Source organism: Lepus europaeus, chromosome 14 (assembly GCF_033115175.1).
Source record: "Lepus europaeus isolate LE1 chromosome 14, mLepTim1.pri, whole genome shotgun sequence".
NCBI classification, from domain to species: domain Eukaryota; kingdom Metazoa; phylum Chordata; class Mammalia; order Lagomorpha; family Leporidae; genus Lepus; species Lepus europaeus.
In genome coordinates this window covers 41,956,870-41,967,746 of record NC_084840.1, presented here as the reverse complement: position 1 = coordinate 41,967,746, position 10,877 = coordinate 41,956,870, and the positions used below count along the sequence as shown (strand labels likewise).

General features: G+C 39.6%; 1 pseudogene; it reads left to right on the top strand.

Moving 5' to 3' along the window:
- The first annotated feature begins 6,137 nt into the window (after nt 1-6,137).
- On the top strand, nt 6,138-6,874 carry LOC133773412 (large ribosomal subunit protein eL8-like; annotated as a pseudogene).
- Nucleotides 6,875-10,877: the final 4,003 nt, after the last annotated feature.

The following is a 10,877-nucleotide window of genomic DNA, read 5'->3' as shown; positions in this document are numbered from 1 at the left end:
CCAAGGACTTGGGCCATTTTCTGCTGCTTTCCCAAGTGCATAAGCAGAGAGTTGGATTGGAAGTGGAACAGCCAGGACTCAAATTGGCACCCATATGGGCTGCCACTGCCTGCAACAATGGCTTAATGCACTATGCTACAACAATAGCCCAAAATGTGCTTTTCTTAATCCTGAATGTTTTCCTTATCCTCATTAACTTATTCATGGACACATTCAAATTTGTAAGAATTGCTAATCAGTTAATAACCAAGCACACCAGTTTGCCTTATCATTTTACATGACCACTCTGCTTTAACAGTAGTGAATTCTTGGAAATGTCAATGACCACAACAAGGCCAGCAGGTACTATTGCTGAAATATTCTTACATCAACAGCCATAAATGTCAAATGCAGGTGAGAGTTAAGATGTGAATTTAGTCTTGATTTACAGCTTCAATGACAACAAACCAAGAAAACACGAACAAAAACGTACCTCCTATATCCCCCCCCCCTTTTTTTTAGGACCTAGGACAATCAGCACCTTGTTATACAAAGAAGGATGACTTGTTTGCCTTTCTAGGCCTTGATTTCCTCCAGCCCATTGCCCTGTAGCACGCAGTCCTCTGCTCAGCCACGCTGGCCCAATCTTGACGCAACACATGCAAAAAGCTTTCTCTGCTGAAGCAGTTCTTCCAGAAGACCCCTGGGTTTGGCATTGTCTCTCAACATTTTTTTTTTAAATTTTCTTTGATCATCTTTTTGTGTAAAACCTCTTCTTCCTCGGGAGTCAGCCTGAGCCCTTCTTGGGACCCAAGAGTAGTGCATCAAGTTACTATAAGTAGAAGGGTGTGCTGTCAATGGCATGAAGCAGTTCTTCACTCGCGTCTCGGAGCAGATAAGCTCCTTACTGGAGACTTTGCGAACAACACTGACGATCCTTGTTTTGTGAGTACAATACTCAGAATCCCAGGAGAAGTTTTCCACATCCAGTCTCAGGGCACGTGGGATAAGCCATCTCCTATGATACCAGCATACTATATGAGAGCATCGCTTCAAGTCCCTGCTGCACCAGATGTGGCCACTTGAGGCGTGAACCTGTGGATGGAAGATCTCTCTGAGTCTCTCCCTTTGTCACTCTGCCTTTGAAATAAATAAATAAATAAATAGATAAACAAATGGGCTGGCGCCCACTCAATAAGATAATCCTCCGCCTGTGGCGCCGGCACCCCGGGTTCTAGTCCCAGTCAGGGCACAGGATTCTGTCCCGGTTGCCCCTCTTCCAGGTCAGCTCTCTGCTGTGGCCCAGGAGTGCAGTGGAGGATGGCCCAAGTGTTTGGGCCCTGCACCCGCATGGGAGACCAGGAGAAGCACCTGGCTCCTGCCTTTGGATCAGCGCGGCCATGGCGGCCGTTAGAGGGTGAACCAACAGTAAAGGAAGACCTTTCTCTCTCTCTCACTGTCCACTCTGCCTGTCAAAAAAATAAAAATAAAAATAAAAAAATAAAAAAATAAATAAGGGCTGGTGCTGTGGCATAGTGGGTAAAAGCCACCATCTGCAGTGCTGGCATCCCATATGGATGAATATATTTGCATATATCCCATATTCAAATATATGCTTTGCTGTTTACCTATATGATATGCATCTAGTTTCTTAAATTTTCACAGCCTCAAATTTTTTCCCCTATATAAATGCTGGGATTGTGATGTTGACCCCATAGGTTGTCTTAAATTAGGTGATCTAAAACAATTGATAGAGTGTTTGTCATTTAGAGCTCAATAAATAATCTCACTATAATCAGTTACAACTTGGATTTCTTTTATTTCTAACTATGTGTACCATGTCTCCATTTGACTTCTCAATGCCTTTCAAACTCAACACATTTATCAACCCTCACATCTCCTTGTCAAATAATCTATACCTAACATTCTAAAACTTTTTTATATTGTCACCAGTTGTTCAGCCAGTGTTTTCCTGTCATCTTTGACCACTATTTATTTTTGTTTTCATAGTTAAAAGTTTGATTGTCCTTTATAGACACATCTGATAAACAAGTACAAAAACAAACACTAAATCCTTTCCCCACATTATAAGTCATTATCAATATAGAAGAGAAAAAAGAAAAATAACAAGAAATTTTTCTTGCTTTCATTTGACTGGGTCATTTTGAAGGGCAGAATTGATGAGAGTGTGCTTAATTTTTTGGGCTGCCATAACAAATTACACAAACTGGGGGACTTTATAAAACGGAAATGTATTATTTCAGTTCTGAGGGCTACAAGCCCTAAGTCAAGATGGCCACAGGGTTGCTTTCTTCTGGGGGCTGTTAGGGAGAATCTCTTCCAGGCCTCTCTCCTGACTTCTGGTGGTTACCGGCAATCGGTGGCTGTCCTTTGGTTTATGATACATCATTCCAAACCTGCCTCCATCTTTACATAGCCTCCCCCCACCCCACCTCCCATGTCTCTGCACATCTCCATATCTTCCTGTCTTTCTAAGGACAACAGTCATTAGATTTAGGATCCTCTCTAAACCAGAATGGCCTAGTCTTAAAGATAAGATCTGCAGAGCCAATAACCTCAATAAACTCATGTTCTGAACTTTCTGGTGGACATGAATTCTTGAAAGAAACTAGTCAATTGAGTACAACCACAAAAGGATGTTGATTTTTTTAAAAAAAACTATTTATGGGGCCAGCGCTGTGGCCCTGGCCTGAAGTGCTGACATCCCATTTAGGCGCAGGTTATAGTCCCAGCTGTTCCTCTTCTGATCCAGCTCTCTGCTATGGCCTGGGATAGCAGTAGAAGATGGCCCAAGTCCTTGGGCCCCTGCACCTGCGTGGGAAACCGGGAAGAAGCTCCTGGCTCCGGGCTTCAGATCTGTGCAGCTCCAGCCATTCCAGCCACCTGGGGAGGGAACCAGCAGATGGAAGATCTCTCTCACTGTCTAGGCCTCTCTCTATAACTCTATCTTTCAAATAAATAAAATAAATCTTTTTTAAAAAAGCTATTTAGTCCTTTTCACCAAGATGGAGCCGAAGGCGAAGAAGTAAGCTCCTGCCCCTCCTAAAGTCGAAGCCAAAGCAAAGGCCTTAAAGGCTAAGAAGGCAGTGCTGAAAGGCGTCCACAGCCACAAGAAGAATAAGACCCACACGTCCCCCACCTTCTGGCGGCCCAAGGCACTACGCCTCCGACGGCAGCCCAAATACCCTGGGAAGAGCGCCCCCAGGAGAAATAAGCTTGACCACTATGCCATCATCAAGTTCCCCCTGACCACGGAGTCGGCCAGGAAGAAGATAGAAGACAACAACACACTGGTGTTCATTGTGGATGTCAAGGCCAAGAAGCACCAGGTCAAACAAGCTGTGAAGAAACTCTACGACATTGATGTAGCCAAAGTCAACACCCTGATCAGACCTGACGGAGAGAAGAAGGCATATGTGCGGCTGGCTCCTGACTATGATGCTCTGGACGTTGCCAACAAAATTGGGATCATCTGAACTGAGTCCAGCTGGCTAATTCTAAATATATGTTTTTCCACCATAAAAAATTAATTAATTAATTAATTAAAAAGCTATTTATTTATTTCTTTGAGACAGCTTAGGTGGAGTTGAAGCCAGGAGCCAGGAATTCAATATAAATCTCACACATGGCTGGAAAGAGCACAATTACTTGAGCCATCATGGCTGCCTCTTGGGTCTGCCTTAGCAAGAAGCTGGAATAAAGAACCAGAGCCAAGAATTGAACCCAGGCACTGTGATATGGGATATGGGCATCCTAACTGACATCTTAACCATTAGGCGGAATGCCTGCACCAAAAGTGGATATTTTAAAAAGAGGAAATAATTAAAGTGAGTTGAATCTACTACTAAAGTGACTATATTTTCTACTAACCCTTACCTTTTCTTTGTTACTACACTAGAGAAGGTTGTAGTATACTGAGCCAATATTTCTAAAGTATGAGATCTGATCCATTTTGCTTTCCCAAGTGCATAAACTTGGCCTAATTGGCTAGGTACATCATTTTGCTGGGAGTTGAGTGGGGGAGGAGAAGAAGAAAATTAGAATTTATTAAAGAAATAGAAATAATGTCAGCTTTGACACTCAAAATAGGTCTTTAGATCCAAGATAATTGTCATGTAAGCCTATCTATTTGTAGGAAAGGAATTTACTATTTTTTTTTTTTGGCACTAGTCTCCCTATTTTCTGGAATATTAATTGCTAAATTGGAAAATCAGATCATAGAGTATTCTAAAAACATATAGGAAATACCAATATTTGTGATTAACACTTAGCTACGACTTTGGCATTGAAAAGAAGGAGCTCTATTGTACCTCTGTTTCCTGGGCTACAGGGAAGACACTTGGAGAGAAGGTGGGGTGGGGGGTGCAGCTAAACAAGAAGATACAAGTCAAAAATTATGTAATAGCTAGGATGATAAAATTCATATCAGACCATCACTCCTGCTATAATAAAATGGGAAACTTCAAGATATGCATGTTTTTAAAGGCAGAGAGAAAGAGAGCTATGAGTTCAAATAAATGTAAAAGAATTACATCCGGAGAAGGCTGAGCAAAGAAAAGTGAGCAAAGACTAGCCAATTTCATCCTATGGGTAAGATGTCAAGTTGGAATGTTAAAAAGACAATTATTAGGTCTTTTGCAGGTAGGGAGACTTTTTGGAATAATTAGACCAGCACAACTTAAAACCATTGTGGGTACTTTGTCACAGACTAGAAATGGAAAGATGGCCAATATAGAGCGGTTCTTCCTCATTTCTACTTTTTCCCCTCCCTCCAAGATTTTGCTGAATATAAGCAGCTGTGGGAAGTTGGAATGGAGCTGGAAGGCATAAACAGGTAAATATACGTGAAGCTGGAAGTGAACTGAAGCTGACTAAATTGGGAACCCTGCCTCAACTCAGTGACATTTTTGATTGGATTTAAATAATCAGTCACTCACCCTGGTTTCCAGACAGAAGAAAGGGCATGTCCATTTGTTCCAGTTTGTATAGTTCTTTAATCAGAATATCTAACATGATTTGGAAAAATCAAACTTGTGAGAAAGTAACTGTTAAGAGAACCTGGCACAGCTGACACAGATATTGCTATGATAAGATTAAAGACCTCAACAATTAAAAATACTTTAAGGAAAATGTGGGTAAAGAACCAAACTGATATTCTAGGACTAAAAAACCTAATATCTGAAATTAAGAATTCATTAGATATATTTAACATAGTCTAGACACAGCAGAAAGAATGAGTAAATGTGGGGATAGTCAATATAAATGATGTAAACTGTTACACCCTGAAAAACAGATAGAGAAAAATTGCATTGGAGACACGAAGGATAGTACGACATGGTCTAATACTTGCAAATAGAATACTCAAGGGATGGAAGGAGATGGGGGGGGGGGTTGGAGGAGAGAGAGAGAGAGTGAGAAAGTGAAACAGAATGAATATTCAAAGAATAGCAGAACATTTTCAAAACTGATGAAAGCAAGAAGCTCCTCAAACCTCAATGAAGAAACTGTACTCTGGCACAGAATAGTCAAATGCTGAAAAGCAAAGAATACGAGAAAACCCTAAAAGTCATCAGAGAGAAAAGACCACTGTATGCAAGAGAACAACAAATGAACAATCTATCTTATCAGAAACCATGCAAATCAGGGCATAATGGCAAGACTGCTTTGGAGTACTAAGTAAAAAAAATGTCCACCCAACAATTCCACACCCAACAATAAACTTCAAAGTCACATAAAGACATGCTCAGACAAACATAACCTGTGAGAATTCCTTGTTAGCATTTTCAATACTATGAGAAGTAATACAGAAACATTTCAGGCTAAACATGAACTAGTCCCAAATTGAAGAGCATATCTACAGAATGAATGAAAAGTAACATAAAAGCGAAGTTAAAAATATTTTGAAGACTACTAACTACAGCAATAGTAAAAATGCAATGACACAAATGGATTATGTAATTCAAATACAGGCAAAAGTAAAACGTACGATAAAATAGCACAAAGGGTGGATGTAGATTAGTGAAACTACAGCTTTGTTAGATTCTTGCAGTGTGGATAAAGTGACATTAAAAATAACAAAGGTCAATGGCAAACATTAACGATGATAAAATAATGTCAAGAGTGCCCATTAGCCCAAGATGCTAAAAGGAAGGAACACCAATGGGAAGCAGGCAGCCCTGGCTCCTGCTGTCATGAAGATGCAGGAGACTAGGGAATTGGTAAATTCTCTGTTTGAGAAAAACCTAGTTGGAACAGTTTTAAACATCAAGGTTTGGCTTTGGACAGGACATACAGCATAAAAGCATCCTCACCTGTTCTGCCAAATGGCCCTGCTACATCTAGCTGCAGTAGCAAAGGACCATCCTGTTTATGCAGATGCAAGTGCCTCCTGCCATTAACAGCTCACCCAGGCCCTGGACTGCCAGATAGCTGCAGAACTCCTGAAGCAGGCTCACAAATACAGACCAGAGAGACGCAGAGGCTGTTGGCCCGGACTGAGAAAGAAAGCTGCTGGCAAAGGGGACAACCCCACGAAGAGACCACCATTCTCTCAACAGGAATCACCACCGTCACCACTGTGGTGGAGAATAAGAAGGCTCAGCTAGTGGTGACTGCACATGACATGGATCCCAGTAAACTGGTTGTCTTCGTACCTGCCTGCTGTCATAATATGGGTGTCCCTTTATGCATCATCAAGAGAAAAGCCTGGTTGGGGCACCTGGTCTACAGGAAAACCTGTAACACGGTCAGTTTCACAGAGGTGAATTGAGAAGGAAAAGGGGCTCTGGTTAAGCTGGTGGAAGCCATCAAAATTAACTGCACAGACAAGTATGATAAGATCCACCATCACTGGGCAGCAACATTCTGGGTCTAAAATATATGGTTTGTACTTGGCAAACTGGAAAAGGCTAAGGCTAACAAACTCGCCATAAAGCTGGAATAAAGGTGCATGGTTGTGCTTCCTGTACATAATAACAAAGATTTTCCTTCAAAAAAAGAGAAGAGTGATCATTGAATAAAATACAGAGGTGCATAGCTAAAAATTAAAGTAAAATGACAAGATAAACTCTACATAATTCAAAAGGAGGCAGAGAAATTTGAATGGAAGAACAAAGAACAGAAAGGATAATTAGAGAACAAAGAAGCAAGATGGACCATGTAACAAGCTAGATCTGTAATAGAGTGTAAAAGGAAAGAATATTCCATTGTCAGTTTGAATATCAAAACAAGAGCCAACTAGGTGATATTACAAGATACACTTTAGATATGAGGGCACTGATCAGTGAAAAGGACAGAAAAAGTTATACTATGTGAGCACTAACAAAGCTATGATGCTATCAGTCAATATACTTCAAGCCTTATCAGCATCAAAGAGGAATATTTCAAAATAATAAAATGGTAACTTCACAAGAATACCCAAAATAACCAGAAATGTGTTTGCATCCAATCCCATTGTTTCAAAAATCTCCATTATTTGATGTGAGTAGCCAGCACATTCACCTTCCTCCTGGGTGCATTTTCTTCATGTAGCTTGCAGAAGCACACACTCTCATGGCCTCCTCATTGGTTAACACTTTCCAGTCTTGTTTGCCAGTATCTTCCAGGGTTCATTCACTATTCCCCTGGTCTTCTGCATCTGCATTTACTTTGTTGACGTCCTTACCCTTGTAACAGTTTTAACTATCATTGCTGCACTGAAACTTCCAAATTTTCTATCTGTAGTCCAATCTTCTCTCTCAAATTCCAAACTTACAAATCCAAGCATCTATTCAAATTGCTACTCAATTATCTTAAAATCATCTTAAGCTCAGCTTGGCCAAAACTAAACTCCATATACTTTGCTACCATAGCAGTCTTTCCATCTTCAAGGAAGATAATTATATTCAGTTAAGGAAGAAAATAAAGAAGGAGGGGGTACTGGTCTGAGCTACTTCCAGTAGAGTTGAGAATCCATTGTTAAACCAGATTTCATCTGCAGCCAGAGCTTTTTTAAAAAATTAAAAAAAGAAACCTGATGCATAGCATATTTATGGGGTACCACATGATATTTTGATGCATGTATTGTAAAAGCACTGTAAGCCTATCTCTCTCCCCAAACACATACTTTGTTATGGTACACAGATTCAAAATCCTGTCTTACAGCTTTTTTAAAAAATACTTATTTGAAAGTCAGAGTTACAGAGAGAGAGAGGGAGAGACAGGTGGAGATCTTCCATGTGCTGGCTCATGCCCCAAAAGGCTGCAATGTCCAGGACTGAGCCAGGTTTCCCACATAGGTGCCAGGGGCCCAAGCACTTGGGCCACCTTTTGTTGCTTTTCCCTGTCCATTAGCAGGGAGCTGGATTGGAAGTGGAAGTGGATTATCCAGACTTGAACTGGCACTCAAATGGGATGCCAGTGTCACAGGTGGTGGTTTTACCTGTTATGCCACATCATTGGCCTCTACAGCTTTTTTTTTTTTTAAAGAAAAATAAACAGTACATTGTCATTATCTAGAGTCATCCTACTGTGCAATGGAGCCCCAGAACTTGTAACTTGTATCTAACTATAAATTAAGAAAAACTTCTCCCTAGCCCTCCATCCCCTCTACTCTCCACAGTCTTTGGGAACCATTATTCTGTTCTTGACTTCCATGAGAGCAACTGTTTTATATTCTACATATGAATGAGGTCATACAGCACTTGTCTTCCTGTGTTTGGCTTATTTCACTTAACATAAAGACTTCCAGTTCCATTCATGTTGTAGCATACATGTATCAAGATTTCCTTCTTTTTAAAGAGTGAATAATATTCCACCACTGGAGAGTGAACCAGCAGATGGAAGACCTCTCTCTTTCTCTCTCTATCTGTGTTTCTCTGTAATTCTGCCTTTCAAATAAATAAATAAATAAATATTAAAAAAACGAAACCAGAAACTCAACCCAGGTTTCACACATCAGTGACAGGGACCCAACTACTTGCGCATCACCTGGGACCTCACAGGGTCTGCACTGGTGGGAAGCCGATAACAAGAGTCAGAGCCAGAAATCAAACCCAAGAACTCTGATATGGGACATGAGTGTCTACACAGGCACTGGATTCTTAATGACTAGGCCAAATGTCTGCCTCATCATTATGGTTTTGATTTGCATTTTCCTGATGAATAATGATATTGAGTATTTTTTCATGTATATATTATCTTCATTTGAGACATTTCTGGTTAAAACTACTGCTCAGTTTTAAATTGGATTATTATTTGGGTCTTTTTTTGTATTGTGTTTGAGTTTCTTATATATTCTGGCTTTTAAATGTTGTCAGATATATACCTTACAAACATCTCCCATTCTAGAATCTGTCTCTTTATTTTGTTGATTTTTCCTTTTGCTATACAGAAGCTCTTCAGCTTGATGACATCCCAAGTGTCCATTTTTGTTTTTATTTCCTGCGTTTTGGGGATCTAACCCCAAAAATCTTTACTCATTCCAATGGAGCATTTCCTCAAAGTTTTCTTCCAGTCGTTTCCTACTGTCAGGTCTTATATTTAGGTTAATTTTTGTGCATGGTGAGAGATGAAAGAGGAGGTATTGCTTCATTCTTCTGCATGTGAATATCTAATTTTCCTCAGCATTGTTTATTGAAGACTATCCTTTCTCCAATTTGTGTTCTTAGTACTTTTGTCAGTGACGGTTGGCTATAGATGTGTGGGTTTATTTCTGGGTTCTCAATTCTATTGGCCGTTGAGCCTGTTTTTATGCCAATACTATATTTGTAATAATTTTTTAAAGTCAGATAGTATAATGCCTCTTACTTGGTTCTTTTTGCTCAGTACTGTTTTGGGCATTCAGTGTTTTTTGCAGTTCCATATAGATTTTAGTACTGTTTTTTTCTAGTTCTGTGAAAAATGTCATTAGTTTTTCAATAGAGTTTGCATTTAATTTGTAAATTGTTTCAGGTGGTATGGGCATTTTAATGTTATTGATTCTTCCAAACCATGAATGTGGAATGTTTTTCCATTTCTTTGGGTCTTCTTCAGTTTCCTTCATCAATGTTTCACAGTTTTCATTGTAAAGATCTTTCACCTCTTTAGTTAAAATTATTTCTAGGATTTTTTATTTTGTTAGTGCATGGAAATGAGATTGCTTCCTTGATTTATTTTTCAGATAATTCACTATTGGTGTTTAACAATGCTACTGTTTTTGTACATTGACTTTATATCATGCACTTTTTCTGAATTCATTCATTAGTTATAATAGTGTGTGTGTGTGTGTGTGGTATCTTTGGGGTTTTCTATATATATGAGTATATCACTGCAACTAAACCTTTGAACCCATCTGTCTGCACTTAGCTACTAGATTCAAACTGATCTTCGCACTGGGCCAAACTGAAAAATTCCCTAGATTTTGGTAATCATTGGATAAACCACCCTGCTTCCCTTTAACTACCTAGAAAATGGTACAATCCTTTCCCCATAGGACAGCCTGACTCTTGTTAATACCCATCACAACTCCTGAAAAACAAATGATGTGACTACTACCCACTTCTGTTTGTTAAGCACAAAATACAGCCACCATCTCATAAAGCTTCAGGACACATTTTAAAGTCTGTTAGGTCTGTTTTGCCAGACTGCAATCTGAATCAGCTCCAAGTACATATAATTTTATTGTTCTGGACTAGTTGATTTCATCCTAGGCCAACAATACTTTCAGTTTCTAAGCCCAAAATCTTGAAATAATTAGTGATTTCATTTCTTTTTTCACATCTCACATTCAACCCCGAAGGAATTCTTGCTTGCACTACTATTATATTATATTCAGAAAAAAACCACTCTTTATCACCTTCACTGCTACACCCCTTGTCTGATACACCATGCACTTGAACTGGATTTCTAGTGTAGGGTTC